This window comes from Myotis lucifugus, unplaced genomic scaffold (genome assembly GCF_000147115.1).
Source record: "Myotis lucifugus unplaced genomic scaffold, Myoluc2.0 scaffold_214, whole genome shotgun sequence".
NCBI classification, from domain to species: domain Eukaryota; kingdom Metazoa; phylum Chordata; class Mammalia; order Chiroptera; family Vespertilionidae; genus Myotis; species Myotis lucifugus.
In genome coordinates, this window is record NW_005871262.1 from 2,283,320 (window position 1) to 2,297,549 (window position 14,230).

The 14,230-nt window shown below is 40.7% G+C and overlaps 1 pseudogene; it reads left to right on the forward strand.

Annotated features, from left to right (window-relative positions):
* The first annotated feature begins 7,281 nt into the window (after positions 1 to 7,281).
* LOC102435359 lies at positions 7,282 to 9,596 on the forward strand (annotated as a pseudogene).
* Positions 9,597 to 14,230: the final 4,634 nt, after the last annotated feature.

A 14,230-nucleotide genomic window follows, 5' to 3' on the forward strand; every position in this document is an offset into this window, starting at 1 on the left:
GTCGCTCCGTATCCGATGCCGCTCTTGGTCTAGGCCACCACGTCCTCTCCGCAGGTCGAACCAGAATCAGCTCAACCATAGCAGTGGTGGACGCACCGTCTCCCGCTTCTCGCGGGTGCCCGGGACGCGGACCAAGGGCACTGGGCAGGCGCGCGACTCCCACCCGCGTCCGCCCGCCGCTCTTTGTGTCAGAAGGTCCAGATGCTGCGCTTCTCCGGGTCGCCGGGCGCCGCCCCCTGGTCCTCGGCGCCGGGACCGCAGGCCAAACCAGGAGCCGGGCGGAGCGGGGAGCGGGCCAGGCGGGGCGGGACCGGAAGTGCGCGGGGCGGGGCGGGGCGGGCCGATTAGTCCCCCGGGACCCGGTATGGCTTGTGCTGCGGTGTGTGTTGCTGCCGGTGTGGACCAAGGCGCCTCCACTGCCCCTGGGGTATTTCTGGGAAGTGCAAGCCTCAGGTGTGAGCCGCTCGCCGACCTCGCCGATCCCCGTGGGATTTGGTTCTTGGTCCAGCATCCTCTTCTGGAAACAACTGGAGGCCGACAAGGCAATAGCAATAACTCAGATCATAGTTGAAGAAACTGGGAGACATAAGACCTCTGGTTACTATCTTCCCATCATGTGTACAATCAAGAAATTTTTATTAAATATCCACTCATTGCCAGAAATTGTCCTAGGGGCCGAGAATACAGCAGTCACAATTGGGGTTCCGGGGGGACAGGGGCAACAACAACAAAATCCCTGCCCCATTTGGAATTTACAGCTGGAAAACAGGTTAAAAACTTAAATATTACAAATGTTAGGTAGTTACAAATGCTAAAGTGGAGCAATGTAAGCGACAGGGACAGAGCGTACAGGAGGTTGGCCAGGGAAGGTCAGTGGGGAGGTGACATTTTAAGTGAAGGCCAAAAGGAAGTCAGGGAAAGAGACAGGCAGACTTGTATGGGAGCAGTTTGCTGAGGCCCTGAGGCTAGAGGATGCCTAGGATGTTTCAATGTGATGGGAAGAGTAAGCATGGGAAGTATGGTATGTGAGGTCACAGAGAAGTTAGAGATGGACTCACCCCAGCCGCTCCCACCCCCCAGCACATGCCCTCACCTCCCTACTGTCTGTGTCCTTTGGTTATGCTTATATGCATGCATACAAGTCCTTTGGTTAATCTCTCACCCACCCCCTCCCAGCCTCTCCTCCCTTCCCTCTGAGGTTGGATGGTCTATTTGATGCTTCTATGTATCTGCATATATTTTATTCAACAGTTTATGTTGTCCATTATATCCCACAAATGAGTGAGATCTTGTGATATTTATCTTTCTCCAAATGGCTTATTTCACTTAGCACAGTGGTTCTCAACCTTCTGGCCCTTTAAATACAGTTCCTCATGTTGTGACCCAACCATAATATTATTTTCATTACTACTTCATAACTGTAATGTTGCTACTGTTATGAATTATAATGTAAATATCTGATATGCAGGATGGTCTTAGGCGACCCCTGTGAAAGCGTCATTCGACCGCCAAAGGGGTCGCGACCCACAGGTTGAGAACCGCTGGCTTAGCATAATGCTCTCCAGTCCATCCATGCTGTTGCAAATGGTAAGAGTTCTTTCTTTTTTATATCAGCACTTGAGGCCCGATGCACGAAATTTGTCCCTAGGTAGGGTCCCTAGGCCTGGCCTGCAATCAGGGTCGATCTGTGGGGCAACTGGTGGGCCCTCTTCGCGGCATGGCCTCTCCCGTGCTGCCAGCCCTCACAGCTGCTGTGGCTTTGTCCTGATGGATGTCTGGAAGACATCCGGTCTAATTAGCATATTACCGTTTTATTAGTATAGATGTTAACTTGACTCCATTATATGCTCTTGCCTCCTTTGTCAAATATTAATTGACCATAGAGGTGTGGGTTGACAGCTGGGTTTTCTGTTCTGTTCCATTGCTCTATATGCCTGTTCTTGTGCCAGTACCAGGCTGTTTTGATTACAATGGCTTTGCAGTATAGTTTGATATCCAGTATTGTGATTCCTTCAACTTTGTTCTTCTTTCTGAAGATTGCTATAGCTATTTGGGATCTTTTTGGTTCCATATAAATTTTTGAAATGTTTGTCCTGTATCCGTAAAAATATACCATTAGTATAAATTCCATAGGGATTGCATGGAATTTATACATTGCTTTGTGTAGTATGGAAATTTTAATGATGTTAATTCTTTCAATCCATGTACATGGTATATACTTCTACTTGTCTGTGTCTTCCACTATTTTTTTTCAGTGACCCATAGTTTTCTGAGCATAGGTAGTTTATCTCCTTGATTAAGTTTATTCCTAGGTACCTTATTTATTATGTTGCAATAGGATTGTGTTTTTTTTGGTTTCTCTTTCTGAGAGTTCATTATTAGTATATAAAAATGCCACCTATTTCTGGATATTAATTTCGTATCCTGCTACTTTACCAAATTCATTTATTAAATCTAGTCATTTTTTGGTGGGTTCTTTAGGTTTTTCTATATACAATATCATGTCATGTGAATAATGAGAATTTTACTTCCTCTTTTTCAATTTGGATGTCTTTTATTTCTTCTTGTCTGATCACTGTGGCTATGACTTCCAGCACTATGTTGAATAAGAGTGGTGAAAGCAGACATCCCTGTTTTCTTCCTGATCTTAAGGAAAACATTTTAGATTTTGCATATTGAGTATGATGTTAGCTGTAGGTATTTCCTATATGGCTTTCATCATGTTGAATATGATGAAAGCCTTGTTTCCACTTGGAATTTTCCTCTTTTCCCACTTTGTTGAGAGTTTTTATCATAGACTAGAGGCCCAGTGCACTAAATTCATGCAGGGTAGGGTCCCTAGGCCCTGGCAGGCAATCAGGGCCTATCGGAGCCTTCCAGCTGCCAACCTGAGCCTTCCTTCATTCAGCACCGCCCCCTGGTGGTCAGCACACATCATAGCGAGTGATTAAACTTCTGGTCTCCCAGTTGAATTCTCAAGGGGACACTTTGCATAATAGCTTTTTATATAGAGAGATGGGTGCTGGATTTTGTTGAATGCTTTTTCTGCATCTATTGATAGGATTGTGTGATTTTTTAGCCGTCATTTGTTTATGTGATGTATCACATTTATTGACTTGTGAATATTGAACCAACTTTGCATCCCCACAATAAATCCAACCTTGTCCTGGTGTATGATCTTTGTAATGTATTAATCCGATTTGTTAATATTTTATTGATATTGGCCTATAAGTTTCTTTCTTTGTTTTGTCTTTATCTGGTTTTTAAATTAGGATAATGCTGACTCATTAAAAGTGTTTGGAAGTCTTCCTTCCTCTTGAATTTTGTGGCATAGTTTGAGGGGGATAGGTTTTAGTTTTTCATTGAATGTTTGGTAAAATTTTTTAAGCCATCTGGTCGAGGAGTTTGTTTGCTAGGAGTATTTTGATTACTGTTTTAATTTCACTTATTGTTGTTGATCTATTCAGGTTTTCTGATTCTTCCTTGTTCAGTTTGGAAAATTGTATGTTTCTAGGAATTTGTCCATTTCACCCAAGTTGTCCAATTTGTTGGCATAGTATTTTCCTACATTTCTTTCTATTTCTGTGATGTCAGTGGTTACTTCAACTCTTTCATTTCTAATTATATTAATCTCTGTCCTCTCTCTTGGTGAGTCTGGCTAAAAGTTCATCAATCTTGTTTATCTTTTCAAAGAACCAGCTCTTTCTTTCATTGATCTTTTGTATTGTTATTTGTTTAGTCTCTATGTCATTTATTTCTGCTCTGATCTTTATTATTTCCTTCTTTCTACTTTGTGCTTTTCTTGTATTTTTTCTAATTATTTTAGTTGTAGGGTTAGATTGTTTATTTGAGGTGTTTCTTGTTTCTTGAGGTATGCATGTAATGCTATGAACTTCCTTCTCAGGACTGCTTTCACTGTGTCTTACAGATTTGGATTTCTTGTGTGTTCATTTTCATTTGTTTCCAGGAAGTTTTTTATTTCTTCCTTAATCTCTTTGGTAACCCATTCATGGTTTCATAACATACTATTTAGCCTCCATGTGTTTGAATGTTTTTTAGTGTTTTTATTGTAATTGATTTTTGGTTTCATGTCATTGTGGTCCAAGAAGATGCTTGAGATGATTTCAATCTTTTAGAATTTGTTAAGATTTATTGCGTGTTCCAAGATGTGGTCTATCTTTGAGAACGTTTTATGTGCACTTGAGAAAAATGTATATTCTGCAGCTTTGGGATGAAATGTTCTGTAAATATAAATTAAATCCATCTGATCTAGTGTGTCATTTAAGGTTGCTGATTCCGTGTTGATTTTTTGTCTGGAAAATCTATCCAGTGATGTCAGTGGAGTGTTAAAGTCCTCTACTATGCCCATGTTGCTGCTGATCTCTCTTTTTTTTTTTTAATATATTTTATTGATTTTTTACAGAGAGGAAGGGAGAGAGATAGAGAGTCAGAAACATCGATGAGAGAGAAACATCGATCAGCTGCCTCCTGCACATCTCCTACTGGGGATGTGCCCGAAACCCAGGCACATGCCCTTGACCGGAATCGAACCTGGGACCTTTCAGTCCGCAGGCCGACGCTCTATCCACTGAGCCAAACCGGTTTCGGCTGCTGATCTCTCTTTAAAAGTCCTCCAATAGGTTTTAAATATATATATTTAGGTTCTCCAATATTGGGTGCATATATGTTTAGCAGGTTTGTATCCTCTTGTTGGATCTATTCCTTTAGTATTATTTAGTGACCTTCTTGTCTTTTATGGTCTTTGTTTTGAGGTCTGTTTTGTCAGATATAAGTATTGCTACTCCAGCTTATTTTCATTTCCATTTGCATGGAATATTTTTTCCATCTCTTCACTTTTTTTTTTAAAGTACATTTTATTGATTTTTTACAGAGAGGAAGGGAGAGGGATAGAGAGTTAGAAACATCGATGAGAGAGAAACATCGATCAGCTGCCTCCTGCATGCCCCCTACTGGGTATGTGCCCTCAACGAAGATACATGCCCTTGACCAGAATCGAACCTGGGACCCTTCAGTCCGCAGGCCGACTCTCTATCCACTGAGCCAAACCAGCTAGGGCTCCATCTCTTCACTTTTAATCTGTGTGAGTCTTTTGTTCTGAGATGAGTCTCTTGTAGATAGCATATATGTGGGTCATGGCTTCTTATCCATTCAGCTACCCTATGTCTTTTGGTTGGAACATTTAATTCATTTACATTTAAGATTATTGTTAGGTACTTTTTTTTAAAATATATTTTATTGATTTTTTACAGAGAGGAAGGGAGAGAGATAATCAGAAACATCGATGAGAGAGAAACATCGATCAGCTGCCTCCTGCACATCTCCTACTGGGGATGTGCCCGCAACCCAGGTACATGCCCTTGACTGGAATCGAACCTGGAACCTTTCAGTCCGCAGGCCGACGCTCAATCCACTGAGCCAAACCGGTTTCGGCTGTTAGGTACTTATTTATTGCCATTTTTATTCTTTTTTAAAAACTATGTATTTATTTTTATTATTCTTTTTTATCTTTATTGTTGAAAGCATTACATATGTCCCCTTTTTTCCCCCCATTGGCCCTTTCTAGCCTGCACCCACCACACTCCAGGCCTTCACCACACTATTGTGTTTGTGTTTGTGTGTGTGTGTGTGTGTGTGTGTGTGTTTGTGTGTGTGTGTTAAATCTGAGAAGCTCTTTACTTCACCTTCAATTTTAAATGATAGCCTGATAGTCTTGCTGGATACAGTAGTCTTGGTTTCAGATCCTTGATTTTCTTCATTACTCTGAATATTTCATGCCATTCCCTTCTGGCTTGTAGTCTTTCTGTTAAAAAATCAGCTGAGCCCTAGCTGGTTTGGCTCAGTGGATAGAGTGTCTGCTTGCGGACTAAAGGGTCCCGGATTTGATTCCAGTCAAGGGCACATGCCCACGTGGCGAATGCTATCCCCAGCAGTGGGTGTGCAGGAGGCAGCCAATCAATGATTCTCTCTCATCATTGATGTTTCTATCTCTCCCTCTCCCTTCCTCTCTGATATCAATAAAAATAATTTTAAAAAGAATATTTTAAATAAATAATAATAAAATAAATCAGCTGACACCCTTATGGGAATACCCTTGTAGGTAATTAACTATCTCTCTCGCTGCCTTCTTTGTCTTTAATTTTTAGCATTTTAATTATGATGTGTCTTGATGTGGGCATCTTTAGGTTCATCTTAGGGGACTCTGTGTGCTTCCTGAACTTGTGTTACTTTTTCATTTACCAGGTTAGGGAAGTTTTCTGTCATTATTTCTTTAAACATGTTCTCTATCCTTGCTCACTTTATCATCCTTCTGGTATTCCTACGATGCAGATGTTATGTTTCATGTTGTCCCAAAGTTCTCTTAAACTGTCCTCCTGCTTTTTAATTATTTTTTTGTTTTTTGGTGCTCATATTGAGTGATTTTTTTTCTACCCTGTCTTCTAATTCACTGATTCAATTATCTGCTTCCTCTGATCTACTGTCTGTTCCTTGCTGTGCATTCCTTCTTTCAGCTATGTCATTCTTCATTTCTGACTGGTTGTTTTTCATGGTTTTGACGTCTTTTTTATGCTGTTGAGCAACCTTATAATCATTACTCTGAACTCTGTATCTGACTAATTGCTTATCTCCATTACATTTAGCTCATCTTCTGGAGAATTCTCTTGTTCTTTCATTTAGAGCATGTTTCTTTGTCTCCCCATCTTGGCTGTCTCTCTGTGCTTGTTTCTATTTATTAGGTATGTCTGCTGACTCTCAGTCTTGGTGGGCTGGTCTTCTGTAATAGGTGTCATGTGGGACCCCGTGGTGCTGTCTCCTTGATCTCCTGAGCTGTGTGCTCTAGGAATGTTCCTTGTGTAGGTTATGTAAGCCTTCCTCTTGTAATTGGGTTTTAATTGCTGTTGTCCCATTTGTGGGCAGCTCAACCCTCAGGCGGCTGACTATGAGGCTTAATGCTGAACATGTCCTACAAACTGTTGTACTGGTGCTGGTTCCACAGCAGCGGTGATTCAGAGGTCACATGGAGGCCCTGGGAGTTTCCTGCTTGAGTAAGTGTATTTCTGTTGTTGTTATTATTTATTTTATGAGTATGAGTAAAGGTGTATCAATTTTATCATTTCAAAAAACCAACATTTTATTTCTTTGATCTTTTGTATTTTTTTAGACTGTTTTGTTTATTATTTTTAAATATATTTTTATTGCTCATTGAATGTGGGGGCAGTTGTTCCGATTGGTCTGTAAAGCCATGTGTAGATACAAACAACCATGTCTAAAGGACTTGCAGTTGGCATTGATCTTGGCACTACCTACTCTTGTGTGGGTGTCTTCCAGTATAGAAAAGTGGAAATTACCAACAATCATGGAAACCAAATCACCCCCAAGTTATGTTGTCTATACTGATACCAAACAATTGATCAGTGATGTTGCAAAGAATCAAGTAGCAATGAATCCTACCAACACAGCTTTTGATGCTAAGTGCTATTGTTCAATCTGATATGAAGCATTGGCCTTTCATGGTGGTGAATGATGATGCTGGCAGGCCCAATGTCCAAGTAGAATACAAGGGAGAGACAAAAAGTTTCTAGCCAGAAGAGGTGTCATCTATGGTTTTGACAAAGATGAAGGAAATTGCAGAAGCCTACCTTGGGAAGACTGTTAGCAATGCTGTTGTCACAGTACCTGCTTACTTCAGTGATTCTCAGCGTCTGGCTACCAAAGATGCTGGAACTATTGCTGGTCTCGATGTACTTAGAACCATCAGTGAGCCAACTGCCACTGCTAATGCTTACAGCTTAGACAAAAAGATTGGAGCTGAAAGAAACATGCTGATCTTTGACTTGGGAGGTGGTACTTTTGGTGTGTGAATTATAATTGAAGATGGAATCTCTGAGGTAAAATCTATAGCTGGGGACACCCACTTAGGTGGAGAAGACTTTGACAACCAAATTGACTTCTGCAGAGTTCATTTCATTGCAGAGTTCAAATGCAAGCATAAGAAGGATATCAGTGAGAACAAGAGGGCTGTCCGTTGCCTTCTTACTGCTTGTGAACGTGCTAAGTGTACTCTCTCTTCCAGCACCCAGGCCAGTATTGAGATTGATTCTATGAAGGAATCAACTTCTATACCTCTATCACCCATGCTTGATTTGAAGAATTAAATGCTGACCTTTTCCTGGCATCCTGGACCCTGTAGAGAAAGCCCTTTGGGATGCCAAACTTGACAAGTCCCAGATCCATGACATTGTCCTGGAGGGTGGTTCTATCCATATCCCCAAGATTCAGAAACTCCGACAGGACTTCTTCAGTGGAAAGGAGTTGAATAAGAGCATCAACCCTGATGAGGCTGTTGCTTATAGTGCAGCTGTCCAGTTAGCCATTCCCTTTGGAGATAAGTCCAAAATTGTCCAAAATTTGCAGCTGTTGGATGTCACTCCTCTTTCCCTTGTCATTGGATGTCACTCCTCTTTCCCTTGGCATTGAGATGGCTGGTGAAGTCATGACTGTCCTCATCAAGTGCAATACTACCATTCCTGCCAAGCAGACACAGACCTTCACCACCTACTCCAACAATCAGCCTGGTGTGCTCATTCAGGTTTATGAAGGTGAGTGTGCCATGACCCAGGATAACAACCTGCTTGGCAAGTTTGAACTCACAGGGATACCTCCTGCACCTCATGGTGTTCCTCAGATTGAAGTCCCTTTTGATATTGATGCCAATGGCATCCTCAATGTCTCTGTTGTGGATAAGAGTAGAGGAAAAGAGAACAAGATTACCATCACTAACGACAAGGGTTGTCTGAGCAAGGAAGACATTGAGCGCGTGGTCCAGGAAGCTGAGAAGTTCAAAGCTAAAGATGAGAAGCAGTGGGACCAGGTGTCTTCCAAGAAATCACTTGAATCCTATGCATTCAACATGAAAGCAACTGTTAAAGTTGAAACACTGCCCTAGCCGGTTTGGCTCAGTGGATAGAGCGTCGGCCTGTGGACTAAAGGGTCCCAGGTTCGATTCCGGACGAAAGCATATGCCCAAGTTGCAGGCTAGATCCCCCCCAGTAGAGGGCATGCAGGAGGCAGCCAATCAATGATTCTCTCTCATCACTGATGTTTCTATTTCTCTATCTCTCTTCCTTCCTCTCTGAAATCAATAAAAATATTTTTTAAAAAAACTTTTAAAAAAAGATGAAAAACTTCAAGGCAGATCAATCAGGACAAATAAGATTCTTGACAAGTGCAATGAAATCATCATTGGCTTGATAAGAACCAGACTGCGGAAAAGGAAGAATTTGAACATCAGCAGGAGTTGGAAAAAAATCTGCAACCTCATCATTATCGAGTTGTACCAGGGTGCAGGAGGCATGCCAGGAGAAATGCCTGGGGGCTTTCCTGGTGGAAGAGCACCTCCATCTGGTGGTGTCTCCTCTGGGCCCACCATTGAAGAGGTTGATTAAGCCAACTTTGAGCATAGGTTTAGCATTTTTCCACACAAAATAGTGAAGGATGCAAATTTGTAGCAAATTCCATGGCAATTTTAAAAGCTGAGCTGCTACATAGTAAATAACTGGGCATTCTTGATACTTAATATGGACTATGTGCACAGGGAAAGTAAATAATGCACTTTACAACACTGAATTGTTAAGTGGAAAATGCAACACCTTAAAACGAATTAAAATTGGCACCATAAAAAAGAAATAAAATGTATTTTTATTGATTATGTATCTGACCAGAAATTGAATCATGACCTCCTGGTTCATAGGTGGACACTCAACCACTGAGCCACGCTGGCCAGGCTCAAGATTTCTTAATATCTTCTGTAATATTCCACTCAGAAGGCAGAAAGCCACAAAGCCCTTCTCCAAGGATGAGCATAATTGGAAAATAATATTGCATTCCTTCACTGTATAGGATACAAACTATGAAGACAAGGAAGCTCAATTATTTCCATTTGTATCCCCAGATCACTTTTGTTGAAGAACTGCTCACTTAACATTCTAGAACAGGGGTGGGCAAACTTTTTGACTCGAGGGCCACAATGGGTTCTTAAACTGAAAAAAAAAAAAAGACCGTACCCTTTTATGTAATGATGTTTACTTTGAATTTATATTAGTTCACACAAACACTCCATCCATGCTTTTGTTCCGGCCCTCCGGTCCAGTTTAAGAACCCATTGTGGCCCTCGAGTCAAAAAGTTTGCCCACCCCTGTACTAGAAGCTATCTTGTTGAGATCTGCCACTGTGATCTATGAGTGATGAACCTTTTTTCCAGTTAGTGTTATGGCTATGACACTGCCTTCATCTGTGGGATAGCTAAAAGGACAAACCCTCAGTATCTATTAGAGAAATTGTGCACATAATTATTTTTCTGTCAAGATCCCCCACTAAGTTTTTATTTTTTTCTGAACCCTGAAAAAGATAATGCTCATATATATTATTAGCTACAACTGTGCCAGGCCCCATTTTAAGTGCTTCTCATGTTTTATTTTTTTCCAACAACTTATATGCACTATCATTAAAACTCACTTTTCAGGCGAGAAACCGGCAGGTTAAATGCATCTAAGACCACACTGACAGTTAAAGGGCAGAGACTCAGGATTTGAATATATTCTGGCTCCTGAGAATACATGATTCACAGTAACTGCCCTCTGAAATAATTCCAGTATTACCATACTAGACCCCCGCCCAATTTTCTGAAAGCCAATAGTGACCCACTTATTATTCTCATAGCACCCAGTTTTATTAGTATGTGCAGAATGACATATATCCATGTCCTATTGCACAATTGCCACAAAAACTGTTAGGTGACATGTTCACTCCTAATGGAGTTGTGCTAGAACTACCTACTTACTGTTATCTAGAAGTTACTAGAGTAATAAAATCTCCACAAACTTTAAAACTACACTACCTTCTAAGCCTCAGTTAATACTAATAATCTACTTACTATTCGACCAGTGTTTCTGATCTTTTCCCTTCCAAGACCTAGCAATTATCATTTTATGTGTTTCAGGCATGAAACAGTTCTGCCCCTATTGATATAAGAACAACACCAATCAGGCACTGTTAAGTTTTTAAATAGCTAAATTATAATTTCGGTCAGTCACATGGGCACCATACCTGGAACTACACATAAACATACTCTGTTCACAAATATTTAGTTTTATTTATTTAAAAGACTTTATTTCTACCTCACCTGAGGATATGTTTTTATTGATTTTAGAGAGAGAAGGCGAGAGAGAGAGAGAGAGAGAGAGAAGGGAGGGAGGGAGAGAAGGAAAGGAAAGGGAAGGGAAGGGAAGGGAAGGGAAGGGAAGGGAAGGGAAGGAGGAAGAGAGAGAGAGAGAGAGAGAAAGAAAGAAAGAAAGAAAGAAAGAAAGAAAGAAAGAAAGAAAGAAAGAAAGAAAGAAAGATGAGAAAAGCGATGGGTTGCCTCCTGTACATACCCAGACCAAGGATGGAACCCACAACCTGGGTATGAGCCCTAACCAGTAATTAAATCAATGACTTTTCGTAAGGGATGATGCTCCAAACAACCAAGCCACACTGTCCAAGGCAACGAATGTTCAGCTTGAGCCCTAACCAGTAATTAAATCAATGACTTTTCGTAAGGGATGATGCTCCAAACAACCAAGCCACACTGTCCAAGGCAACGAATGTTCAGCTTTATAGCAACAGCATCCTGGGATAGTCAATTGCACAGCCACATTTTTAAAAATCAAGATAAGTAGCCCAGCTGGCATGGCTCAGTGGTTGAATGTCAACCATGAATCAGGTCATGGTTAGATTCCCAGTCAGGGGGCATATGCCCGGGTTGCGGGCTCAAACCCCACTGTGAGGCATGCAGGAAGTAGCTGATCAATGACTCTCATCACTGATGTTTCTATCTTTCTCTCCCTCTCTACAATCAATAAAAATATAGTTTGCACATTGGCAGACAATCCTGTTCTTGATAGTAGACAGGAAATAATTGGCTACAACAGGTTGATGGAGAGGCATATTTTAGAATCTAAGTAATCCTAACAGAGTCTTAATACAAAAGTTAAAAAAAACTACCAAAAAACAACCTAAGTCAGTGATGGCGAACCTATGACACGCGTGTCAGAGGTGACCCGCAAACTCATTTTTTTGGTTAATTCTTTGTTAAATGGCATTTAAATATATAAAATAAATATCAAAAATATACGTCTTTGTTTTACTATGGTTGCAAATATCAAAAAATTTCTATATGTGACACGGCACCAGAGTTAAGTTAGGGTTTTTCAAAATGCTGACATGCCGAGCTCAAAAGGTTCGCCATCACTAATCTAAGTCATTATTTCTTATTTCCATAATCATTTTACTCTAAGTTGGTGAAATAATGAGACTATGTAGAGAATTTTTTCTAGTTGCAAGATGCTTTGCAATGGAGTCATTAATTAGTAAGCTCAAAGTGAACTCTGAATTGGATACAGAAATTTGTGAATCGTATCTTCTATAATTTAAAAAACAGGAGACTTGAAAGGATGGTAACACCAAGAAAAGCGAGTCAAATATTAAAATTGCACCCTGAAATGATTCATAGAAAAACCTAATTTTCTATTAGTTTTTGTCATATGCATGAAACTATTCAGAGTAGAGAACAGATGGGGGATGGGGTGAGGGTGCATGGTGAAGCTGTGCCAAGACAATACCCTTCTGATGTGTCCACAAAAGGAAAATGACTTTTATGGATTGCACTTATCTTCAAGACAGTCTAGTTCCCTCAACTCCATTGTGTGCCTGGGAAAAGATAGTAAAAATAGTTCCATAAGCGGTAAAGACTAATAGGAAACTACAAGCTCACTCTGGAAAGATGTGATAATAGAAAAGGAGTACCACATGCTGAATTTTTTACAGCTTTTTTTAAAAAAATGTATTTTTTATTGATTTCAGAGAGGAAGGCAGAGGGAGAGAGAGAAATATCAATGATGAGCACCATTGCCCTAACCAGTTTGGCTCAGTGGATAGAGCGTCGGCCTGCGGAGTGAAGGGTCCCAGGTTCCATTCCGCTCAAGGGCATGTACCTTGGTTGCGGGCACATCCCCAGTGGGAGGTGTGCAGGAGGCAGCTGATCGATGTTTCCCTCTCATTGGTGTTTCTAACTCTCTATCCCTCTCCTTTCCTCTCTGTAAAAAAATCAATAAAATATATTAAATACTTTCTGTACCTAATTAAAAAAAAAAAATGATGAGCACCATTGATCAGCTGCCTCTTTCATGACTCCCACTGGGGATTAAGCCAGCAACCCATGTGTGCCCTGACCAGGAATCAAACCATGACTTCCTGATTCATGCTGAACTGCTGAGCCACGCCAGTCGTGCTAAACAGCTTTTTTTATTGGAGGAATCTATTTGTCGTATTTATAGCAAAGGAAAATCAGAGGCCCCTCAGAAAAGGTAATGCAGAAAAATTAGATTACTAAAAGAAAGTATACATTTAAGTAGGCAACAAAATGGCATATATATTTTCAAAAATATACAAAATACTCTCATATGAAATGCCTTGATCTGCATGTGACCTAGTACTTATTTCATATTAACCAGATCCAGTTGTTCTATTACATATGTTTTAGAATATCTATTTTTTTTTTTAAGTTCTAAAGTTTCTTTATATATACATTGATTTCAGAGAGGAAGGGAGAGGGAGAGAAAGATATAAATCTCAATGATCAGAGAGAATCATTGATTGGCTGCCTCCCGCATGCCCCCTACTGGGGATTGAGCCCGCAACCCAGGCATGTGCCCTTGACCAGAATCAAACCCGGGATCCTTTAGTCTGCAGGCCAACACTCTATCCACTGAGCCAAACTGGCTAGGACTAGAATGTCTATTTTTAAAAAATATTTATTTTTAAGTCAGTACATAAAACCTATATTTGTATACCCATATATAAATTATCCTGCTTGGTATCTCCTTGGATCCCAGATGCTAAAAGATTAATAAAACAAATTTTGAAAAACCTCAAGTCGCCGAAACTGGTTTGGCTCAGTGGATAGAGCGTCGGCCTGCGGACTGAAAGGTTCCAGGTTTGATTCCGGTCAAGGGCATGTACCTGGGTTGCGGGCACATCCCCAGTAGGAGATGTGCAGGAGGCAGCTGATTGATGTTTCTCTCTCATCGATGTTTCTAACTCTCTATCTCTCTCCCTTCTTCTCTGTAAAAAATCAATAAAATATATTAAAACAACAACAACAAAAAAAACCTCA